The sequence below is a fragment of the Gorilla gorilla genome, chromosome 8 (assembly GCF_029281585.2).
Source record: "Gorilla gorilla gorilla isolate KB3781 chromosome 8, NHGRI_mGorGor1-v2.1_pri, whole genome shotgun sequence".
Lineage (NCBI taxonomy): Eukaryota > Metazoa > Chordata > Mammalia > Primates > Hominidae > Gorilla > Gorilla gorilla.
Window position 1 is genome coordinate 29,516,092 of NC_073232.2, and position 25,530 is coordinate 29,541,621.

At 39.6% G+C, this 25,530-nt stretch overlaps 1 long non-coding RNA gene across 2 annotated transcripts in view; it reads left to right on the plus strand.

Moving 5' to 3' along the window:
• The window catches only part of LOC134759158 (uncharacterized), a 46,650-nt gene that overhangs the window by 16,020 nt on the left and 5,100 nt on the right, over positions 1–25,530 (plus strand). Inside the window, exons 1-2 of one of the 2 annotated variants that reach the window (XR_010135085.1) lie at positions 4,745–4,845; positions 19,605–19,756. This is a non-coding gene — a long non-coding RNA (uncharacterized lncRNA). Of the gene's footprint in view, positions 1–4,744; positions 4,846–19,604; positions 19,757–25,530 lie in introns of those variants that run through there. The other variant, XR_010135084.1, reaches the window with a different exon arrangement.

The following is a 25,530-nucleotide window of genomic DNA, read 5'->3' on the forward strand; positions in this document are numbered from 1 at the left end:
GATGCTTCGCCCTGCTTTGGCTCGTGCATGGTGCACTGCACCCAATGTTGTGCACCTACTGTCTGGCACTCCCCAGTGAGATGAACCTGGTACCTCAGATGGAAATGCAGAAATCACCCGTCTTCTGTGTTGCTCACGCTGGGAGCTGTAGACTGGAGCTGTTCCTACTCGGCCATCTTGGCTCCTCCCTTCCAAAGTTTTAAATCTTTGAAACAATTTGAGAAGCAGAGTGTCCTAATGATTTTCATAACTACCAAATTATTCAAATTTAAACACTAAAAACATCCCAGAAAAGAAAGGGACTATTAGAGAAATTCCAGTGATTGTGAAATGGAAGTTGTAACTCTCTGTGAAAATAAAGATAAAAAGAAAAAGCAGGCAATTCTCAAGCTGTTATTGTGGGAGACTGTGGTCAATAAAAAAATGGCAGTGATACTGCAAGGTCAAGCCACCACAAACAAAAATAAATTAAATACTAGGAACATGTTACTCAACTGCAGAAGACTTCTGAACTGCAATTGAAGACTTACATGAAAGCCTTAAAGATCTTCTTATAGATGCAACTTTTTTAAAAACACAGTTAAAGGCACAGCAGTCTTCCAAAGTAGTAGTTATTGTCACAGCTTTGCAGATGAGGAAAGTAAGGGCTAGGAAGTGTAAAGGACAAACAAAAATTTAAATCTAAATCTGTCTGACCCAAATATGGTATTATTAATACCTGGCCTCTGTCACAAAAAGCTAGGTTTAGAATTAGAAGCCAAAATCATCAAGCAAAGGTTGACTCTCCCCAGTGTTGGCTTTAAGAGAGGGATTCAATCATTTAGAGTAATTTAGGATGTTCATCAGAAACCCTTTATGAAAATAACTTTTGAAGCTTCAAGGGAGTATTTTTTAGTACCTGGAAATTTCACTTAGACAAAGTAGACACAACCTTGTTAGGACTTATTCAACATATTTAAAAGAAAAAAACACAGCTACCCCTTGAAAGAAAGAATATAAACATTTATCCTCACCAGAGTGAAAAGTATTAAAAGCCATGATCACAAACTCACCCAGTGATCTAAACAAATCCAGAAATATTCACAAGCCAGGTGAAATGTTGGCAAGCTATGCAGAGGAGAGGGCTAAGAACAGATTAGAGAGAAGGAAGGGACATTTGCAAATCGAAAGGAAAACCATTCGATCATGCTACTTATGCCAATAAATCATTTCCTGAATTCTTTCAATGTGATGTAGAATTCCCAGACACAGTTAGTTTTCTGTTAGGGCCTTCTATGAGTGAAATTGTGTCTCTTCCCCATCTCTAAATTTCTGTTGAAGCCAGTCTCCCAATGTAATAATGGTATTTAAAGATGGGGCCTTTGGAAATAATTATGTTTAGATGAGGTCATGACAGTGTGATCTCATGACAAGATTAGTGCCCTTATACAGTGACTCCAGAAAGTCTCATGCATACTTTCTTTCTCTGCCATGTGAGGGCACAATAAGAAGGTAGCTGTCTGCAAACCAGGAAGTGACCCCTCACCAGAATCCAACCATGCTAGCACCTTGATCTTAGAGTTGCGACCTCCAGAAGGGTGACAAAATAAATTTCTCTTACTTAAGTGACACTGTCTGTGGTTTTCATCCATGGCAGCCCAGATTGACTAACATAGGGCTTCAGAAAACACAAGAAAAGTTCTAACATAAGAAGAATAAAGTTATAGTATAACTGTACGTTTTTTTTCAGAGGAAGCACTGAAGTGGAGGAATGCTTACCCGCCTACACTCATTCATAGGAGTTAGTCAGCAAAGCTACATAATACACACTTTTGTGGACTCTAGCTTCTAACTGAATCAAACACATAGCTACTTGCCATAGAACTAAAGAGATTGTTTTAGTTACAAGCTGGATACTAGCTAATTTTGATGAGTCCTAATTACTGGCAGCAGTCTTTGAAAATAGCAAATTACAATGAATACAATAGTTGTACCTTTCCCAGTATTATGGTATGATAGAAACATCAGAAATCTTGCTGATTCTTTCTTTTTGGCTTAGTAGCCTTTGTTGACGGAAAGACTGTTACATTAAAAGAGCAAGTGTTTTCCTGGGAATCCAATGGCATCCTAAAATAAGAAGGTATGTGATATGTTAATGAATTTTTATGACTGTGAGTTGAGTTGAATGACTTAAATCTTCCATAAAAGTAAAGGGCAACTTAAGAAGACCTACCCTCCACAGAGGAAAATAATTAGGAAAAAATTAACAGAAATGAGTCAGAGAGGAAAAAAATGATACCCTTGGGTATCATAAATAGCAAAGAACAGAAACGCACATTTAGCAAATTCAAGTAAAATAAGTATCATAAAGTTGGGGGTAACCTCAAAGAAATAAGGAATACAGCTGTCTTCAGACACCTCCTCTCTTCCCATTTCCTCTTTGAACTTATTGCTTTCATTCTGAATAATGTCAGATTCCACATAACAGGTTTTGCATGTGTGTTCCCTCCAAATCTCATGCTGAAAATGTGACCTCCAGTGTTGGAGGTTAGCCTGGTGAGAGGTGTTTCGGTCAAGGAGGCAGATCCTTTATGAATGTTTTGGTACCCTCCCCATGGTAATGAGTGAGTTCTTAGTCTGGTAGTTCACCCAAGAGCTGGTTCTTTAAAAAAGCCGGAACCTTTTCCTCTCTCTCTTGTTCCCCCTCTCACCATGCAATACACTGGCTTCCTCTTTGCCTTTGGCCAGACTGTAAGTTTCCTGAGGCCCTCACGAGGAAGGAGCAGTTGCTGGTGCCATGCTTGTACAGCCTGCAGAATCATGAGCCAAAGAACCTCTTTTCTTTCTAAATTACATAGCCTCAGACATTCCTTTACAGCAACACAAATGGATTAATACACCATATCTCCCAATTCCTTGTGTTCTGTCAACACTGCAGTTCGTTATCAGTCTTTCACTGTCCCTATTCCACATTCCCAAGAAAGTCTGTTCAATCTTTATTCAACTAGCTTTGGTGAGTAAATGTTAGGTAAGCGTTAAGAAACACAGGGAAGTATGTGTCTATTACCCATGCAGAGTCACAGGCTGAAAAACATGTGTCCAAAAACCTCCTGTGTCTTTAGACTGCATATGACCATCTTATTCTAGGACAATAAAATGGGGTAATATGTCATTCACTATAATGACTCCAAACTCCAGGAGACCCCCTGATGCTTATGCAAATATGCTGAGTGCCATAACAACAACTCCAAATGCTAGTGGGTAGGAATTCTGCATTCAGAGTAAAGCGCATGCTTGGTTCAGTCAAGGGGTGCAGCTGCATCTTCTCCCCCAGACACTAACGGATCTTTGATTTTTCATTTGCAAGCAAGAAGTGGCCATTCAGGCTGTACTTTCTGGAATGAAAAAAATTTCCAAAGTTGGTTTGATTTGTCAACCTCCATACCTGACACTATTTTTATATAACAATAAGAGTTTAAGTTCCTTATTGGTCTCTACATTACTCTTGCTTTTTGTATTACCATAAAGCGATTTGAAAATTAGACCCAGGGGCTAGAATTCAAGTGACTAGAGACTGTTGCCACCAGTTTATTCCTTCAAGAGGGAATGAAATTCCCATGTCACTTTTTGTGAGGAGGTCGAAAAGATTAGATACCTGCAGCCTTGGAATGCCATGTTCCTAATGAATTGCGCCTACCCCATGTAATGGGAAATATAGAAAATAGCCATTGAATTGTCCCCTCTCGTTGTCTGTAGGTCACAGATAAAACAGTCATTACCCATCAATTTCAGGAAAGGTAACAGGGGAAGAAGAGGATGGCCAAAAAATTAAAATTAAAAAATGAGCTTTAAAGACCCCTTGAAAGCAGGGCTTATTTCTAAGAAAATTATTTTATTATTCAGACTTCTTTTTACTTCCATAATCCTTTATTGCTTTTTTTTTTTTTTTTTTTTTTGAGACAGGCTTCAGTCTGTTAGTTAGGCTGGAGTGCAGTGGCACGATCATTTGGCTCAACTGTAGCCTTGACTTCCCCAGCTCAAGTGATCCTTCCATCTCTGTCTCCTGAGTGCTGAGGCCACAGGTACATGCCACCCAACCTTGCTAGTTTTTAAAACTTTTTTGTAGAGATGGGGTCTCCTTATATTGCCTAAGCTGGTCTTAAACTCCTGGGCTTAAGTGATCCTCCCACCTACGCCTCTCAAAGTGCTGGGATTACAGGCATGAGCACTGCACCTGGCCCCACTTCCATAATTCTTATATGTCATCCACTTCTCTAAACATCAGCAGTTATTAAAAGTATTAGATTTGTTGAAGATAGGTTCAGGAGGCCATGGTTCCTGAAAGCATGGATTCACAAGGATTGCAACAGATACCACAGAGTGAGAGTACAGGCAAATTTGAGCTCCTGGATAGTACATATAAGCATATATGGAGGTTAAACACTCTAGGACCATTCAATTGCCAATGTGTCTAAAACTTGATTCTTTCGTTTCATACCAGGAATGAATTTAATTTATATTCAGAGTTAAAAGACATCCTTCAATTCAATCACTGAGCATAGTTGTTAAGCACTTACTATAATCCAGACATGGAGCTTAGGATGCACTGGTGTTAGAGTTGCCAAATAAAAATATAGAATAGCCAGTAAGTTTAAATTTCAGATAAACATTCAAATAGTGCATTGGGCATATTTATTGTTTATCTGGAATTCAAATTTAACTTGGTGTTCTTTGTTTCTTTCCTGTTTTAGAGAAAGAGTCTCCCTCTGTCACCCAGGCTGGAGTGCAATGACATGATTATAGCTCACTGCAACCTGTGCTCGAGTGATCCTCCCACCTCAGCCTCCCTAGTAGCTGGGACAACAGGTATATGCCACCATGCCCAGCTGGCATGTTCTCTATTCTTGCTAAATCTGGCAACCCCTGTTGGTATACAAGATGGGCCCAGGCACTGCTCTCAAGCTGCTCAGTTATTTTGCTTTTTATTTGAACTCTCATGATTGCCAGTCACACAGTGCTGGTACTGAGATATCCTTGCTTAGAACACTGAATAGCTAATACTATTACAAAATCGAATTATTAAATTTTTAACCCATTAGCTATAGATATTTTTATAGGAAACATGAGGTTTATTTTAATCTAGACTCTTTTTATTATTATTATAACACTTTAAGTTTTAGGGTACATGTGCACAATGTGCAGGTTAGTTACATATGTATACATGTGCCATGCTGGTGTGCTGCACCCACTAACTCGTCATTTAGCATTAGGTATATCTCCTAATGCTATCCCTCCCCCTACCCCCACCCCACAACAGTCTCCAGAGTGTGATGTTCCCCTTCCTGTGTCCATGTATTCTCATTGTTCAATTCCCACCTATGAGTGAGAACATGCGGTGTTTGGTTTTTTGTCCTTGCAATAGTTTACTGAGAATGATGATTTCCAATTTCATCCATGTCCCTACAAAGGACATGAACTCATCATTTTTAGGGCTGCATAGTATTCCATGGTACATATGTGCCACATTTTCTTAATCCAGTCTATCATTGTTGGACATTTGGGTTGTTTCCAAGTCTTTGCTATTGTGAATAGTGCCGCTATAAACATACATGTGCATGTCTCTTTATAGCAACATGATTTATAGTCCTTTGGGTATATACCCAGTAATGGGATGGCTGGGTCAAATGGTATTTCTGGTTCTAGATCCCTGAGGAATCGCCACACTGACTTCCACAATGGTTGAACTAGTTTACAGTCCCACCAACAGTGTAAAAGTGTTCCTATTTCTCCACATCCTCTCCAGCACCTGTTGTTTCCTGACTTTTTAATGATCGCCATTCTAACTGGTGTGAGATGATATCTCATTGTGGTTTTGATTTGCATTTCTCTGATGGCCAGTGATGGTGAGCATTTCTTCATGAGTATTTTGGCTGCATAAATGTCTTCTTTTGAGAAGTGTCTGTTCATGTCCTTTGCCCACTTTTTGATAGGGTTGTTTGTTTTTTCTCGTAAATTTGTTGGAGTTCATTGTAGATTCTGGATATTAGCCCTTTGTCAGAGGTGTAGGTTGCCTGTTCACTCTGATGGTAGTTTCCTTTGCTATGCAGAAGCTCTTTAGTTTAATTAGATCCCATTTGTCAATTTTGGCTTTTGTTGCCATTGCTTTTGGTGTTTTAGATATGAATTCCTTGCCCATGCCTATGTCTGGAATGGTATTGCATAGGTTTTCTTCGAGGGTTTTTATGGTTTTAGGTCTAACATTTAAGTCATTAATCCATCTTGAATTAATTTTTATATAAGGTGTAAGGAAGGGATCCAGTTTCAGCTTTCTACATATGGCTAGCCAGTTTTCCCAGCACCATTTATTAAATAGGGAATCCTTTCTCCATTTCTTGTTTTTGTTAGGTTTGTCAAAGATCAAATGGTTGAAGATAGGCGGCATTATTTCTGAGGGCTCTGTTCTGTTCCATTGGTCTATATCTCTGTTTTGGTACCAGTACCATGCTGTTATGGTTACTGTAGCCTTGTAGTATAGTTTGAAGTCAGGTAGCATGATACCTCCAGCTTTGTTCTTTTGGCTTAGGATTGACTTGCTGATGAGGGCTCTTTTTTGGTGCCATATGAACTTTAAAGTAGTTTTTTCCAATTCTGTGAAGAAAGTCATTGGTAGCTTGATGGGGATGGCATCGAATCTATAAATTACCTTGGGCAGTATGGCCATTTTCATGATATTGATTCTTCCTACCCATGAGCATGGAATGTTCTTCCATTTCTTTGTATCCTCTTTTATTCCATTGAGCAGTGGTTTGTAGTTCTCCTTGAAGGAGTCCTTCAAATCCCTTGTAAGTTGGATTCCTAGGTATTTTATTCTCTTTGAAGCAATTGTGAATGGGAGTTCACTCATGATTTGGCTCTCTGTTTGTCTGTTATTTGTGTATAAGAATGCTTGTGATTTTTGTACATTGATTTTGTATCCTGAGACTTTGCTGAAGTTGCTTATCAGCTTGAGATTTTGGGCTGAGACAATGGGGTTTTCTAGATATACAATCATGTCATCTGCAAACATGGACAATTTGACTTCCTCTTCTCCTAATTGAATACCCTTTATTTCCTTCTCCTGCCTGATTGCCTTGGCCAGCACTTCCAACACTATGTTGAATAGGAGTGGTGAGAGAGGGCATCCCTGTCTCGTGCCCATTTTCAAAGGGAATGCTTCCAGTTTTTGCCCATTCAGTATGATATTGGCTGTGGGTTTGTCATAGATAGCTCTTATTATTTTGAGATAAGTCCCATCAATACCTAATTTATTGAGAGTTTTAGCATGAAGGGTTGTTGAATTTTGTCAAAGGCCTTTTCTGCATCTATTGAGATAATCATGTGGTTTTTGTCTTTGGTTCTGTTTATATGCTGGATTACATTTATTGATTTGTGTATATTGAAGCAGCCTTGCATCTGAGGGATGAAGCCCACTTGATCATGGTGGATAAGCTTTTTGATGTGCTTCTGGATTTGGTTTGCCAGTATTTTATTGAGGATTTTTGCATCAATGTTCATCAAGGATATTGGTCTAAAATTCTCTTTTTTGATAGTGGCTCTGCCCGTCTTTGGTTTCAGGATAATGCTGGCCTCATAAAATGAGTTAGGGAGGATTCCCTCTTTTTCTATTGATTGGAATAGTTTCAGAAGGATTGGTACCAGCTCCTCGTTGTACCTCTGGTAGAATTCAGCTGTGAATCCATCTGGTCCTGAACTTTTTTTGCTTGGTAAGCTATTGATTATTGCCACAATTTCAGATCCTGTTATTGGTGTATTCAGAGATTCAACTTCTTCCTGGTTTAGTCTTGGGAGGGTGTATGCATCAAGGAATTTATCCATTTCTTCTAGATTTTCTAGTTTATTTGTGTAGAGGTGTTTGTAGCATTCTCTGATGGTAGTTTGTATTTCTGTGGGATCGGTGGTGATATCCCCTTTATCATTTTTTATTGCATCTATTTGATTCTTCTCTCTTTTCTTCTTTATTAGTCTTGCTAGTGGTCTATCAATTTTGTTGATCTTTTCAAAAAACCAGCTCCTGGATTCATTAATTTTTGGAAAGGTTTTTTGTGTCTCTATTTCCTTCAGTTCTGCTCTGATTTTAGTTATTTCTTGCCTTCTGCTGGCTTTTGAATGTGTTTGCTCTTGCTTTTCTAGTTCTTTTAATTGTGCTGTTAGGGTATCAGTTTTGGATCTTTCCTGCTTTCTCTTGTGGGCATTAAGTGCTATAAATTTCCCTCTACACACTGCTTTGAATGTGTCCCAGAGATTCTGGTACATTGTGTCTTTGTTCTCGTTGCTTTCAAAGAACATCTTTATTTCTGCCTTCATTTCGTTATGTACCCAGTAGTCATTCAGGAGCAGGTTGTTCAGTTTCCATATAGTTGAGCAGTTTTGAGTGAGTTTCTTAATCCTGAGTTCTAGTTTGATTGCACTGTGATCTGAGAGACAGTTTGTTATAATTTCTGTTCTTTTACATTTGGCGAGGAGAGCTTTACTTCCAACTATGTGGTCAATTTCGGAATAGGTGTGGTGTGGTGCTGAAAAGAATCTATATTCTGTTGATTTGGGGTGGAGAGTTCTGTAGATGTCTATTAGGTCAGCTTGATGCAGACCTGAGTTCAATTCCTGGGTATCCTTGTAAACTTTGTCTCGTTGATCTGTCTAATGTTGACAGTGGGGTGTTAAAGTCTCCCATTATTATTGTGTGGGAATCTAAGTCTCTTTGTAGGTCACTCAGGACCTGTTTATGAATCTGGGTGCTCCTGTATTGAGTGCATATATATTTAGGATAGTTAGCTCTTCTTGTTGAATTGATCCCTTTACCATTATGTAATGGCCTTCTTTGTCTCTTTTGATCTTTGTTGGTTGAAAGTCTGTTTTATCAGAGATTAGGATTGCAAACTCTGCCTTTTTTTTTGTTTTCCATTTGCTTGATAGATCTTCCTCCATCCTTTTATTTTGAGCCTATGTGTTTCTCTGCACGTGAGATGGGTTTCCTGAATACAGCACACTGATGGATCTTGACTCTTTCTCCAATTTGCCAGTCTGTGTGTTTTAAGTGGAGCATTTGGTCCATTTACATTTAAAGTTAATATTGTTGTGTGTGAATTTGATCCTGTCATTATGATGTTAGCTGGTTATTTTGCTCACTAGTTGATGCAGTTTCTTCCTAGCCTTGATGGTCTTTACAATTTGGCATGATTTTGTAGTGGCTGGTACCGGTTGTTGCTTTCCATGTTTAGTGCTTCCTTCAGGAGCTCTTTTAGGGCAGGCCTGGTGGTGACAAAATCTCTCAGCATTTGCTTGTCTGTAAAGTATTTTATTTCTCCTTCACTTATGAAGCTTAGTTTGGCTGGATATGAAATTCTGGGTTGAAAATTCTTTTCTTTACGAATGTTGAATATTGTCCCCCACTCTCTTCTGGCTTGTAGAGTTTCTGCAGAGAGATCAGCTGTTAGTCTGATGGGCTTCCCTTTGTGGGTAACCTGACCTTTCTCTCTTGCTGCCCTTAACACTTTTTCCTTCATTTCAACTTTGGTGAATCTGACAATTATGTGTCTTGGAGTTGCTCTTCTCGAGGAGTATCTTTGTGGCATTCTCTGTATTTCCTGAATCTGAATGTTGGCCTGCCTTGCTAGATTGGGGAAGTTCTCCTGGATAATATCCTGCAGAGTGTTTTCCAACTTGGTTCCATTCTCCCTGTCACTTTCAGGTACATCAATCAGACGTAGATTTGGTGTTTTCACATAGTCCCATATTTGTTGGAGGCTTTGTTCATTTCTTTTTATTCTTTTTTCTCTAAACTTCCCTTCTTGCTTCATTTCATTCATTTCATCTTCCATCACTGATACCCTTTCTTCCAGTTGATCGCATTGGCTCCTAAGGCTTCTGCATTCTTCATGTAGTTCTCCAGCCCTGGCTTTCAGCTCCATCAGCTCCTTTAAGCACTTCTCTGTATTGGTTATTCTAGTTATACATTCGTCTAAATTTTTTTCAAAGTTTTTAACTTCTTTGCCTTTGGTTTGAATTTCCTCCAGTAGCTTGGAGTAGTTTGATCATCTGAAGCCTTCTTCTCTCAACTCGTCAAAGTCATTCTCCATCCACCTTTGTTCCATTGCTGGTGAGGAACTGCGTTCCTTTGGAGGAGGAGAGGTGCTCTGCTTTTTAGAGTTCCAGTTTTTCTGCTCTGTTTTTTCCCCATCTTTGTGGTTTTATCTACTTTTGGTCTTTGATGATGGTGATGTACAGATGGGTTTTTGGTGTAGATGTCCTTTCTGTTTGTTAGTTTTCTTTCTAACAGACAGGACTCTCAGCTGCAGGTCTGTTGGAGTTTGCTAGAGGTCCACTCCAGACCCTGTTTTCCTGGGTACCAGCAGCGGTGGCTGCAGAACAGTGCATTTTCGTGAACCACGAATGCTGCTGTCTGATCGTTCCTCTGGAAGTTTTGTCTCAGAGGAGTACCCGGCTGTGTGAGATGTCTGTCTGCCCCTACTGGGGGGTGCCTCCCAGTTAGGCTTCTTGGGGTCAGCGGTCAGAGACCCACTTGAGGAGGCAGTCTGCCTGTTCTCAGATCTCCAGCTGCGTGCTGGGAGAACCACTGCTCTCTTCAAAGCTGTCAGACAGGGACATTTAAGTCTGCAGAGGTTACTGCTATGTTTCTGTTTGTCTGTGCCCTGCCCCCAGAGGTGGAGCCTACAGAGGCAGGCAGGCCTCCTTGAGCTTTGGTGGGCACCACCCAGTTCCAGGTTCTCCGCTGCTTTGTTTACCTAAGCAAGCCTGGGCAATGGCGGGCGCCCCTCCCCCAGCCTGGCTGCTGCCTTGTAGTTTGATCTCAGACTGCTGCTGTGCTAGGAATCAGCGAGACTCCTTGGGCGTAGGACCCTACGAGCCAGGTGCAGGACATAATCTCCTGGTGGGCCGTTTTTTAAGCCCGTCGGAAAAGCACAGTATTAGGGTGGGCATGACCCGATTTTCCAGGTGCTGTCTGTCACCCCTTTCTTTGACTAGGAAAGGGAACTCCCTGATCCCTTGTGCTTCCTGAGTGAGGCAATGCCTCGCCCTGCTTCGGGTCGCGCACGGTGCACTGCACCCACTGTCCGGCACTCCCTAGTGAGATGAACCCGGTACCTCAGATGGAAATGCAGAAATCACCCGTCTTCTGCATTGCTCACGCTGGGAGCTGTAGACCGGAGCTGTTCCTATTTGGCCATCTTGCCTCACTTCTCCTCTAATCTAGATTCTTAAGGCGTGCTTCAGATCCACCAGTACAAAATATTCCAGTTTGGAGGTCAAGAAATATTAATATAGTTGAGAAGAACTTCACTCCTTTCTGATGCCACACAAATAGTAGTGGCCAGGGCTTTTCCATTCACACTCCTTGTTATGAACTGAATGTTTGTGTCTCCCCAGAATGTATAGGTTAACATCTAATCCCTACTGGGACAATGTTAGGAGGCAGAGTCTTTATTTTTATATTTATTTATTTTTGAGACAGAGTCTTGCTGTGTCAGCCAGGCTGGAGTGCAGTGGCACAATCTTGGCTTATTGCAACCTCCACCTTCCAGGTTCAAGTGATTCTCATGTCTCAGCCTCCCAAGTAGCTGGGACTACAGATATGCACCATGACACCTGGCTAATTTTTGTATTTTTAATAGAGATAGGGTTTCACCATGTTGGCCATGCTGGTCTTGAACTCCTGGCCTCAAGTCATCTGCTCACCTCAGCTTCCCAAAGTGCTGAGATTACTGGCATTAGCCACTGTTCCCAGTGGAGGCAGAGTCTTTAGAAAGTGATTAGGTCATGAGGGTGGAGCCCCCATGAATAGGATTAGTGCCTGATATGGTTTGGCTGTGTCCCCACACAAATCTCATCTTGAATTCTCCCAGTGGGAGTTAATTGAGGTACTTCTCCCAGGAGGCAAGTCTTTCCTGTGCTGTCCCTGTAATAGTGAATAAGTCTTACAAGATCTGATGGTTTTAGAAAGAGAAATTCCCCTGCACAACCTGTCTTTGTCTGCTGCCATCCATCTAAGAGGTGACTTGCTCCTCCTTGCCTTCCCCTGTAATTGTGAGGCTTCCCCAGCCACGTGGAACTGTTTAAGTCCATTAACCCTTTTTCCTGTATAAATTCCCCAGTCTCAGGTATGTCATTATCAGCAACATGAAAACAGACTAATACAATGCCATTATAAAAGGAAACCCACAGAGCTCTCTCTCCTCCATTTAGGGACACAAGAAGAAGTTGGGCAGTCAGCACCAGAAAGAGGGTCCTCACCAGAACATGACCATGGTGGCATCCTGATCTCAGACTCCCAGACCTTAGAGCCATGAGACATCAATGCCAGTTGTTCATAACTCACTCAGTCTGTGGTACTTTGTTTAGCAGTCTGAGCTGACTGAGGCACCACCTCTGACCTGTGGGTATCAAGATCCTTAGATAGCATCCTGGCTATTCCCATGAGGCAGCCCAGGTAGGGTTGACAAACCCTCAGGATACAGGTTTATTTCCCAATGCTGGATAATCCTGGTGTCATTATAAACCCAAAAATATATTCCTACCCCTCCCTTGATGCTCAAGATTTTTTAGAAAAAATTTCTCTCCCTGAACTGCAAAGAAATTTCACCAGTACTCTACAGGTGACGATTTCTTGCTTTTGTCCCCACAGATTAATGATTTTGTTTCATAGGGGAGAAAGAGGAGAATTCACTCTGAGTTTCTTGCCTCTGATGCCTCCATCCCCATCCTGCAGATTTTCCTAGGATTTTCCCAGTCTTCTGTGACCACCTAGAGGAGTTCATGAAGGAAAAGCCTGCAAGCGTGGGGGGCCCCCCTATATTTATAGTCCACTTCCCCCAGGGGATTCACCCTCCCATTGAAGTACACACTCAACCAGGCTCCACCTATTTACCCACCAGCCCTAGCAGGAGTCTGCTTATGGAGTCCTCTGCATCTGCCCAGATAAGCCAGTGTTTGCAGCTCTTGTCTCTCCCTGCAGGCACCCGTCTCTCCCTAGACTCTGGGATGGTTGGTTGCCTCTCCACTATTCCAATGGGTAGGAAAAAGAACATTCAAGACAGGTTCAAAGGTATTGTCTTTCTAGTTTTTTGAAAACTGACATTTGGGAGCGAGGGGATTTCCAGCTATCTACATCTAAGTGGAAACTAGAAATGTTTGGATATTTTGTTTTGATTTGTTTTGAGACCCTGTCACCCAGGCTGCATGGAGTGCAGTGGTACAATAACATCTCACTGCAGCCTCAACCTCCCGAGCTCAAATAATCCTCCCACCTCAGCCTCCCAAGTATCTGGGACTACAGGTGTGCCACCATGCCCAGCTAATTTTTTACTTTTATTTTTTGTACAGATGAGGACACACTGTGTTGCCCAGGCTGGTCTTGAACTCCTGGGGTCAACCAACCTGGCCACCTTGGTCCCCTGAAGTGCTGAGATTACAGGCGTGAGCCATGGTGCCTGGCCGGATATGTCTCTTAAAGCTCCTCTACTAGTCCTTACTATTGGGCCTGCCCAGCTCCTGACCCCTTTTCTGTGAACTGTGCCCACATCTCACCCCTCCCCTCACATAGTTAGTGTAGGAACAACCATTTTGCAACCTGTTGTCATCTCCCTTATGACCAGAATTGGTCTAGGGTTGAGCAGTTGAGTTAAAAATGGCCAATAGGTCATTCTCCAGAAATGTCACAACTGGGATTAGGAGAAAGAAATTCTGTCTCTCTCTCTCTCTTTTCTCTCTGTGTCTCCCCTCCTCTTTCTCTATGATTAAATGTTTGCTGGGTTTTCTGCCATTTGGACTGAGAAGTAGAGAAAGTCATGTGAAGACAGAGATGGAATGGCTATACAGAGATCAGAGAAAAGCACAGAGGTCAGACCATTCTGGATGCTAAACTCCTATCATGTCATTGAGTCCGTTCAATGCCAGAGTTCCTTATAGCTTAAGTGATTGTTAATAGGGTCTTTTTGTAAAAAAAATAACCAAATATATCCCAACTCCAATAGCTCCCCAGGAGATTTTGATCCACATAGAGTTTGAAACCATTATCCTAATTATCACCTCACTATTTCTTGACCACATAGTGACATCCACAGTCACCTTAAAAAATTTTAATTTTCAGCCCACAATTTGGCAAAGTGGATTTTAAATTCATTACCCTAGTTAGGCGTTGAGAATTAAAAATAAGTTCATAGCCTGCTGTTTTCATCATTATTACTGAATCTGGGAACCTTTCTTCTCTTCATCTTCTATTTTCCATTAAAATCTAAAGTCATGGCTATTAGAGGACGAGCAGAGAATCAGCCAGTGAGCATTGGTGAACAGGGTTCCAGAAAGAATAATTTCCTGTTGTAACTTTTCTTACACCAACCTTGGCCCAGATGATGGTTGAAGTGTTTGTTCATCAAAACAAAATTATACTGCCAAGGAAAAATACAATTATTTTGCCTTTTAATAAGAAGACCTTGCATTTTCTATCTAGGGAAACAGCTTCTGGAGTTAAATATCTCCCAAGTTAATAAATAACTAAGATGAAGGCAATTTTCAGTAATTGTTTATATGATAAAATGGATGAAAATGCTCAGAGACTTCATACACATTTTCTACAGATTGCAGGCAGGAGTAAATGTTTACTAATTAAGTTGGTAGCCTATTATTCGAAAAAACGAAACTTGAGTATAATAATTGTTACTCATTTATCCTGCAAAAACCTTCCAACTGCCAAAGTAAAAAGTCTTTTTCAGGCGGTTAATAGTTGCTCATTTCATACCCTTGGCGCATTCTGTTTTCCCACTAGAGACATATGTATGCTGTTCAGTAGATGCTGTGAGATGATAACGACCAACTGGGATCATTTGGGCACTTACGAAATTTACAGGAACATAAATTTTTCTCTAAATTGACTGAACCTGGAATGGAATTGTAATGATCCTGAACAGATAAAAATAGAACGTATTTTCCTTTTAGGTTCCTCAACAGTTATTTAATTTAAAATGCATTGCGTTTTTGGTATTTAAATAAGTTCACTGTTTGTTTGCAAATATCAATCACCTTCCAAACTATTACATAAGTGATCTCTTACAATTTAAATAAAGTTGTAAGACTTTAAATAAATTTAACAATTTAAGTAAAGTTGTAAACTTATATAATAGTTTGGAAGGTGATTGATATTTGCAAACAAACAGATACCAAAAGATACACTGCAGAGAATGAAAAAAAAGAACATTTCCACACAGCGTTTTTCTATTAGCACTTTTTCTTCCTCCTTGAAACATAGGCCCCAGGGAACTATACTCTCCTTTATCCTGACTAGTTGTGCAGCTGAACAGACATCCTCACGAGAGGAAGCTGTCATTCCCGATGCACTTTACAGAATAAACAATATACTTCCTTGTGACCACATTATACACTGCCACGATCTCCTCCAATTTGGTACATTTGAGCCGGTAAGCCCCAGGAATCAATGTCATTGAACTGTGGGAGGTAAATGAAACAATTGTCCACCAGTTGTTTTATTAAAGATTGGGCAGCTGGAATAGTCTCCAAGCAAATGTATCTACAGCCCCTGGGGATTGCTACAGACGAACGTTACAAAGTCTGACTTACAGGAACACTCTTAGAGGAATACATTTCTTTTTTGACCCAAGCATCAATAATCTATTTTGCTTTCCTCTAACATGTATGTTGCCTGAGGGAAGAAAAAAAAAAAAAGTTTCCCTTTAAATAATAAAATCCAAAATGAGGTCAACATTTCCATCCCCAGCAGGTTACTCCAGTTTGAACTCTCCTCTTTTTAATCATGGATAATTTCACCAACAGCACAGCAGTCCTGCTAGTTTACAGAAGATGAATTCTGTGTTTTCCTAGTTTGATGATTGCCTACTATGGTGCTGATGTGATGTAGATGCTAATGTTACTTTTCTGTGATTTTTTGTTGACAGAGGAAAAATATTGCCTTGTTTTCCTTACAATGTGTAATGTTAAACCAGAAAAATAATGACTCAACACTAACATTTCTTCCTCATGAATACAGATTGGCATGCCAGAATTAAAATGAATGAATAGTAATTACATCTTGCTAGGGAGAAAGGAAGGGGAGGGACACCCATTGTCCATGGCTAATATATGATGACCAGCCTCCTAAATCCATCAAAATCCCTTTATAGTTAATAACAATTAAATGACATGGTAATGTTATTTAACATTAATCATAAAACCATATTTAACCATATTTAACATGGTAATCATAAAATATGTACATATTGATGTGCCCTCCTAGGTATCTCCAAATTGCCCTCCTGGTAACAATGTTATTGTATTGACCCCAAGAAATAAGTAGCAGGAAACACAAACACAACTGCCCAATCCATGACCTTGAGGTCAAAGATGAAGCCTTAAACCCAAAGATGAAGCTCGCTCCAGGGCATCTTTTCACTACCCCTTAACCACAGAGTATTAAGTTAGTCTGCAAGATGCCAGACACTATGATGTATTGGTGCAGAAATATAAACTCTGGGCCAGACTGCCTGGGGTCCTAACTCACCTTATTATTAACTTGCTGTGCGATCTCCAGTGATACTCACCTGCTCTGAGCTTCAGTTCTCTGTTGGTAATGTAGCAATAATAATCATACCTGCCCCTTGGGGTTGTTAGGAAAATTTAAAAAGTTAATGTTTGTGAAATACTTAGAATAGTACCAGATGCCTTTAAAGCAGCAGTCCCCAACATTTTTGGCACCAGGGACCCATTTTGTGAAAGACAGTTTTTCCATGGACTGGGGTCCAGGGATGGTTTCGGGATGATTCAAGAGCATTACATTTATTGTGCACTTTATTTCTTTTATTGTTGCATTGTAAATGAAATACTTACACAACTCACCATTACAGAGAATCAGTGGGAGCCATGAGCTTGATGGTCCCACCTGGGGGTGAGGGGAGACGCAGATCATCAGGCATTAGATTCTCATAGGAGCATGCCACCTAGATCCCTCACATATGCAGTTTCCAATAGGATTCACGTTTGTACAAGAATCTAATGCTGTCACTGATCTGACAGGAGGCAGAGGTCATGCACTAATGTGAGTGATAGGGAATGGCTGTAAATACAGATGAAGCTTCGTTCACTTGCCTGCCACTCATCTGCTTCTGTGCAGACCTGTTCCTAACAGGCCACAGACTGCTACTGGTCCATGGCCAGGGGGTTGGGGCCCCTGCTTTAATGCAGTTATTAAAACAGATAGAAGCTTAAATTAAAGACTTCCTAGGGGAAACTGTGACCTCCTTAGCTTCAGAATTACCCTGTATTGTGTGGAAGTAGGTCAGATTCAGGAAATTTTTAAACCAGTCCAGGCTACACACATTTCAGACTTAATCAGATATTTTAAGAATATTTCTAGAGAGTCTCAAAGTCATCTGATGTTTTGAGTTTGCCTAACCAAAAGTTCTGTTTCCTGACTTAGTACCCTCTTAACACACAGTGACGCTAGCATCCGGTATCCTAGGGTTTGCAGAATCTGCATACATTGATACTGCATTTCAGGGACTTATGGCACGTATGTCAATGTGGTTGGTGGTTTCTTATTCCAGTATCTTATTGAAGTTAGGAAGTGTGGAATAATGGAAGGGACATGAATTAGGACTCAAAATAAAACTAGGGTCTGACCCATCCCCTATTTAAAGGGTAGATCTTGTTTTGCCTACCTGGGATTAAATCTGTGAATCACAACTGAAGCTTTCCTGATTCTAAGCGTTTCTAAAAAGAAGTATTCTGTGAACTATTTTCAGCATTTCAAATCTCCAAATGGAAAACTGCATTCACTCAAGATAACACTGGGGGGGGCGTATGGAAACATTAAGTTTTATTGTATGTTTGTTTATTTATTTTTCTCCATTGGCAAGAATGTTATCACCTTGGTGGAGTAACACAACCAGTGACAACCAGTCTTGCTCTGATGAGAAATTCTGAATAGCAATCGCATATGTCATTGGTAGCAAAAGATAGAAAGACAACTTAAAGATTACTAAAGTAAATGCATTGTTTTTAGACGAAAGTCTTTCAAAATACAGAACCCAAAGGAGAAGGAGAATTAGTAAAGGAATCCTAAATAGTAGAGAATTTGAGATTCTGAACTCTGTAAAGCTCCTCTTAGCTCCAGAGTTATAAGATTATATGGCTCCAACGGCCCAGGACAGAGAGAATAAAATAAAATGAATTTAAGTGATAGAGAACAATACAAACTCTAATAAGGCAGGAAAATAAGAAATAAGGACTAGTTAGAAATACACATGAGACATTATAAAATATAAGGATTCATCTTTTTCCAGAAGAAAAAACTTGAGAAGTGATAATAATAAATTAGGAAAATGGGTTTCAATGAATAATTTGTTAAAGTTGACATAAAGTATTATCATGACAAAAAAATACTAATATAAACTGAGAACTGTACACCAAAACTCCAACTGTCAGTCAACAAACAAGAGCCGACTTTTCAGAAAAAGTTCTCAGGGTTCATGAAGCCTGACTTTCCTGTCCTCAGTTTAAAGATGCCATCCATAGTGAGTAAGATAAAGATGAAAATACTACCAAGCATAAAAGAATAAGGTGAAATATGTAAAATTTGGTTTAAAAAGTTACATCCAATTTTCATTTTCTATTTTACAACATCCCGCTTTGATTTGCCTCTAAATATAACAAAACAGACAGAAGAGACTCCAGTGAAGAAAGACAATATTCAAAACTACAACTATATTAATATATTTTGGGGGCCAGAACAAAATGTGAGATTGTTCAAAATGAGAAATGACTAGCAGCAGTTAATGGCCTGACTTTCCCAAGTGAAAATATGTTTAATATAAATTATTATCATTAATAGATCAAATATGTCAAATGGATCTTCATGATGTAGTGGAAAGAGTATCAATTTGAGAGTCAGATGCCTGGAACATTTTCATTAACTGGTTAAATGATTTGGATTGAGAAGAAGATCTATGCACTCTTTTCAGCAAATATTTATTGATTCCTTTCATGTAATAGTTATTATTGGCCATTATCCAGGTTATTTATCTGTATGGTGAGTGGGATGGGCTAAATGGTTTCTGAATGTCTTCCAACTCTAAGAATCTTCATGTAAAATGTTAATTGACATAGTAATTCCTTATTTTCTTTATCTCAGAACAGCACAGCAGTAAAGCATGATGAATTTGCCGATAGTATCTCCAGTTATAAATGCCAATTGTGTGCGTAGAAAGTTGACAGAGAAGAATAAAAAACACAAAACACAAATATTAACATGATTTAGTTAAGTAATAGAAAATATTTCTTTGAACAGGGCTGTTTGAGAAATGTATCATGAGAGAATAAATGCAGATATTAAAATTCCCCACAATATTTCCATGGAGCTTTGAAATGAGCAATAATTGTAATTTGTGATGACACCAAATATTCTACACATGCTTAGAATATCAGCCTGTAATTAATTTATCTTAATGTGGAAATATTTACTGGTTCAAATGAATGCTTTTTAGAAAATATTGCATCAATTTGTAAGTTTGTTTCCTCAGTGCCAATATCATTTTTACATACAGCTGGAAAAATCTGAAATCCTCTGTTAGTAAGGTTAGAATGAGCGGACACCCTGAACTGCGAAGAGCATATTGGACTGGATGTCCAGGGACCTGGGCTCTATTTCTCACTCTGACATGTGATCCTAGACCCATCACTTTCATCTTCTAAGTAAGTAAGTGCCACGTTTTCTCATTGCTAAAATGACATTAGACCAAATGGAGTCAGGATTTTGAAGGGTGACAACTCAAAATCCCCCTCAGTTACTGAATCCAGCTTAAAGTCCGGGATTTTCAGGTGATGTTTGGTGTTGTCTGTCAGCTCTGGAAGGGACTCTATGTTATCTGGTGACTTCTGATTAAAATGGCAACTTATCTGTCCCCACTTGTCCCTCTGCCCTTACACATGCTCAAAATTCAGTGGCAAATCAAAGCTAGGATGACGATGGCAAATGCTTTCATTTGCAAAAGGAAAGAATGGGGCCTGCACAGCAGTCCCTGGCCCATAGCAATAACGGAATCCTGATGGCTGATGGCCAGGCATTGTGTGATGACCCTGCTTTAGCGGTGAGGGAAGCTTCTTTATATATATATACCCTTTAAGTTCTGAGATACATGTGCACAACGTGCGGGTTTGTCACATATATATACAGGTGCCATGTTGGTGTGCTGCACCCATTACCTCATCATTTACATTAGGTATATCTCCCAGTGCTATCCCTTCCCCCTCCCCCCACCCCACAACAGGCCCCAGTGTGTGATGTTCCCCTTCTGTGTCCAAGTGTTCTCATTGTTGAATTCCCAATCAACAGGTGCTGGAGCGGATGTGGAGAAAAAGAGACACTTTTACACTGTTGGTGGGACTGTAAACTAGTTCAACCATTGTGGAAGACAGTGTGGTGATTCCTAGGGATCTAGAACTAGAAATACCATTTGACCCAGCCATCCCATTACTGGGTATATACCCAAAGGAATATAAACCATGCTGCTATAAAGACACATGCACATGTATGTTTATTGCGGGAAGCTTCTTGATTAGACTCTGATTCTTATTTTCTGAAAGGAACTCACTTACCTATACTTCTCTGTGCCTCTGGCTCTGCCCTCTGGGAAGATCTAATCTTTTGTCCACTGAAGTCACAGCTGACACTGGGATCTGGAAAGGGGCCCCAATGAAGAACCTGCAGCCACTAGTGCAAGTTTGAGATTTTAGGAGTATTTTTCAATCTCAATTTTTAGTCCAGGCTTCTCATTTCTTGGCAATGGTTTCCAATGGTTTCCTAAAAAGCTAGTAGACTTTTAATCTATTTTTTGACTTCCCAAATTTCTACCTAGACACAATACTGAAGCCTGATTTTTTTTCTTAGTGCCCAGCCTCCCATGCCTCTCAATCAACTAATGACAGCTACTTAGAAGCCATCTCAAAAAATAGGTGCATAGGCCACCTCGTTAATCTGATGTTTGCTGAAAGCTGAGTCAAGTCATCTGTGATTTCTTGAGTCAAGTCATCTGTGATTTCTTCTTGGCCTTTGTTACTTACTAAGGCTCTTACTGATTTGTGGCTCTTTTGTTTGCAACAGGGCACTTCCAAGTTTTTGACAGAAGGGGAAAGAGACCGAATAATTGTATTTGGGAGGTTTTACTTCCCATATTTCTTTGACTGCAGCTCAATAACTGAAAAGGAAACTGATAAATGAAGTCTTGCTCAATATTGTCCATTAGTTTTGGCAATGATGCAAATATTTTATATCTGCTCTGTGCAAAAATTCTATATGTGCTCTGTGCAAAATGGTAGATACTCATCAAATGTGGCGATGTTGCACTTGAAATCTGGCTATTGTAACTGAGGAATTGAATGTTTAATTTTATTAAATTACTAATTTAAATAGCCACATATGGTTAATAACTACCATATTGGATAGTGCAGGTTCTTATTTTCCCAAAAAAAAAAAAATAGGAAATAGTTTCAGTGATTGGCTAGCCAGTCTCTGCCCAGCTGGGTCACTTATGTCAGTGCTACTGGAGAATACTGAAACAGGTGCATCTCAAGTACATTCCTTATGTTATCTTCCAAACACTGTTAATATGCAAAGATATAGAAGTCATCTCCACTCTTTTTTTCACAGGCATACTAGTAAAAGCTGAGAAAAATGTACTACTTATATTTATAGTGGATGGTTTTAAGAACATTTTGTGAGACAAATTATTCATGCTCTACTGATAGAAACAGGAATTGGGATGTAATAAGAAGGACCTATGCTGATCACAAAAGTTTCTGGTTTTGCCTTTTCTCCAGTTTTATGAATAAGAAACATGTTAATCTTCCCACTTTCAATTCTGAAGGAGTTACAGATAGGCTGCAGTCCATTGCAGCTTCTGCATTGACAATATTTTGTATGGGAGAATGTCATGGGAAGGTTATTGGGGCAGTGAAGTGTGATAGCTCTTCTCTGGAAAAAAAATCAACTAAATCCTGCTTGATCAAAATGCAAAGCCTCTACCATAAAACGTGTAACAATAATTTCGAGTAAGGAATTAACTAAAGAAAGAAATTGTTTAAAAATTTTATGGCTTCCTTATTGAAAGACCCCATTTTTATTTTATTATTTATATTTCATTCTAAAGATGAAATAAGCATCTTAATAAGCTAGAAGTCTTTAACATTAAAATAGTCCCATTGTCCCCCAAATGTTTGTTTCTTGTTCATACAAAATTTATAATCGTGTTATTTTGTCAAAACAGTCATGTACTTGAAAAATGTAGAGAATAGTGTCTTTCTTGGGAGTTGGCAGCAGTGTAAGGTGAGTGGAATTGAGGCCTCTTAGAGCAAATACAGAAAACTTGAATATATCAACTTATGCAAAGCACACACACCCTTCTCCCCCTTTGCAGTTCAAGATGTAATATTTTAGTATTCCATGAAAACCTCAATTAGTAATATTTTTGTTCGGTAAAATGCAATTATATGAGTGATTGTCTTCATTTCCCTTATTATCTTTTCCCAACTGTCTCGAGGCAATACTTTGGAAGAACAACAAACAGAGCTGGTTCTAAGCAAAGTTGTAAAGTAAAAAACTCCATGTGTCCTTTCCTCAACCATCTCTTTCTTAGATCTTTCAGTATCTTTGCATTCCACTGCCTTATACTAATCAAAACCTATTCACTTTAAAGGATTGGATGTGCCAATTTTACAATCATCTGAAATTGTTTGGATGAGAATATTAGCTCTTCTAGCAGCTATTTGTACTTTAAGCCTATCACCTGTTCCTGTACAGAGTGAAAATTATCTCTGATGAAGGAATTCCAAGTACCAGCAAGAGGTTGGAGAACTTCTTTAAGTGGTGGTCTCTGGGGCTGCTAAAAATCACACAAAATACAAAATCAGCTTGTATATGGACTCCCCAGGCTAGGCTTATGGAAGAAGGAGAAAGTCTTGTAGTAGATGATTCCATGCTTCAGAAAGGATGATGGTGCCAGGCACAGTGACTCAGGCCTGTAATCCCAACACTGTGGGAGGCCAAAGCAGGAGGATTGCTTGAGGCCAAGAGTTCAAGACCAGTCTGGTCAATATAGGAAGAACCCATCTCAAATATACATATATATATATATATTAGCCAGGAGGCTGAGGCAGGAGGAACACTTGAGCTCAGGACTTCAAAGCTGCAGTGAGCTATCATCATGCCACTTTACTCTAGCCTGGGCAACAGAGTGAGACTCTAGAGCTTATCTCAAAAAAAAGAAGGAAAGAAAGAAAAAGAAAACATAATGGCATCCATGTGACCAATCCCCTTCATTTGTGAAGACTTCCCTGAAGGTTCAAAGAAAAAAAAAAGTCTGAAACTAAAATGTGTGGATTATTGATTACTTGTTAACTCATAGAAAGCTAGAAACATGGTTGCTTCTTTTTCCTTCTTAACCCTAACTTCCAGTTCCATCTACAATTCTCAAATAAGTCTTGCACTTTCTTTCCCAAGTTCCCACTGCATTGGGACCAAAGCACAATAACTCTAAATTTATAGCAAATTTCTTCCAGCAATTTCTCGGAGATTTCCATCAAATGAATCCTCATGTCATTATCTCATAGTGGATGAAGACGATGAGTACTCAAGGGATTTTTCTAAGGCCAATTGACTTTTAAGGTTATTTGTAAAACCACTATATTTTCTCCTAAATGGTTTTATTTGAAGCCTCCAGAAAAACCTACTGAAATTTCAGAAAGGTGATCTTTTAAAAATCACTTTAGTTATTTAGTAATTTCATTATTTTAGTCATTTAGTTGGTTGATTGTTATTCAAACTGAATAAATACTCTCATTGAATTTGCATATTCATTTAACTTTCACTCTAACACAGGACTGCCATGGTTCTGCTGCACATGAAGTAGGGCGACAAGAGCCAGTTCCTGCTGCAGGTGCCAGGGAGCACCAAGCGGGAGGAGCTTATGGTGCAAGTGGGCCAGGTCTATAATGGGCAGCTCAAGGTGCAGCGCCTCTGCTTAGAAATGGAAGAATTAGCACAACATGACAACATGACATATTTCTGTCTCCTAATATGCAAGGACTGACCAATGATCAGATTGAAGAATTGAAATTAAAGAAGGAATGGGGTGAAAAATGTATGCATACACACACTCATCATAGGCTTAGCACCGAAGACCATAAGTCACAAACTCAGACCTCAGGCAACTCACAAATTAGTAGTCACTTTTTACGTTAATGATGTTAACTTCACCTGTAAGATGCTGCTGATGTTTTTTGAAGTTTCAGGTCGAGTAGATCACCCTTTCTTAGACCAGAATGGCCACATAATTTATCATCCAAATACATACAGTGTCCAAGGTGAACAGGGCACTATTATTAATTATGCCTGGACCACAGGCTCACTTCCTTTTCTGAGACACATCTGCATCCTACCTGAGCTTCTCACTATACCTCATAAAGACTGATCACAGAACCTATAGCCCTTTACCAGATATGCTGGTTTATATACAAGTTCATCCTCCTCCAGATCATAAGTCTCTTGGATCTTGGCCTTTTCATCACCAGATCCTGAATTATGGTAGCTATATACTATTTTTTTTAAAAAAAATAAATAAATAAGTATTAGCATCGCCCTAAAGAGGAGATTGGGCTGGTAGTGGCATGGCTTTCAGAAAGAAAGGTGCTTTTGAATTGGAGTAAGTATGGTCTACCCAGGAGATATTTATTCTTTCTATAAACAGTTTATTTAATGCACCCACAACACTATTAATCTTGTCCAACCAAAACTGTCAAAGTGATTTTACATATACAATCTCATAACAGTATAATAAAGAATGTCTCTAATATTTTGACTTATAGTCAATAACATAACTTATTTTACTTTTAACCACCAGTTGCCTAAGATGTCCAAAGCTATTCTCAATGATCAAATTGCCTAAAGATTTTCACTTACTATGGGGACAATATGACAGAGTTTGGGGTTGTTATTAAATCTCCTTGTAAACTACATGCAATCCCAAAATCTGAGTGACTCTGCTAGAAGCTCAGATGGGGTCCAGTTTTTGCACTCATGATCTCACTCCAAAACTACAGTGATGGTGCAACCATCATCTGAACACTGCTGGTCACTGTGGCAGAGGGTCAGAATACTCTGAAGGTCTTCCACTGGCAAATACTCCCAAGTGGCAGTGACAGACATCACTGCTGCTGACCATTTATAGACCAGAACACGTTACATGGCTCCACCTATGGATAAGCAGGCTAGGAAATGCAATCCTACGATCACATAACATCAAGAGAGCCAGAAATATTTGTTAAAACAACATTACTGTTTATCACACTTATATTCCTGAGTTGAGATCTTACTGGCTAGAAGAAGCCTAGGAAAATATGAGGACCAACAGAATTCTGCGGCAACACAATTGTAAATGACCTTGGGCCCTGAGCTAAGGGTAGACACCTTGTGAACTT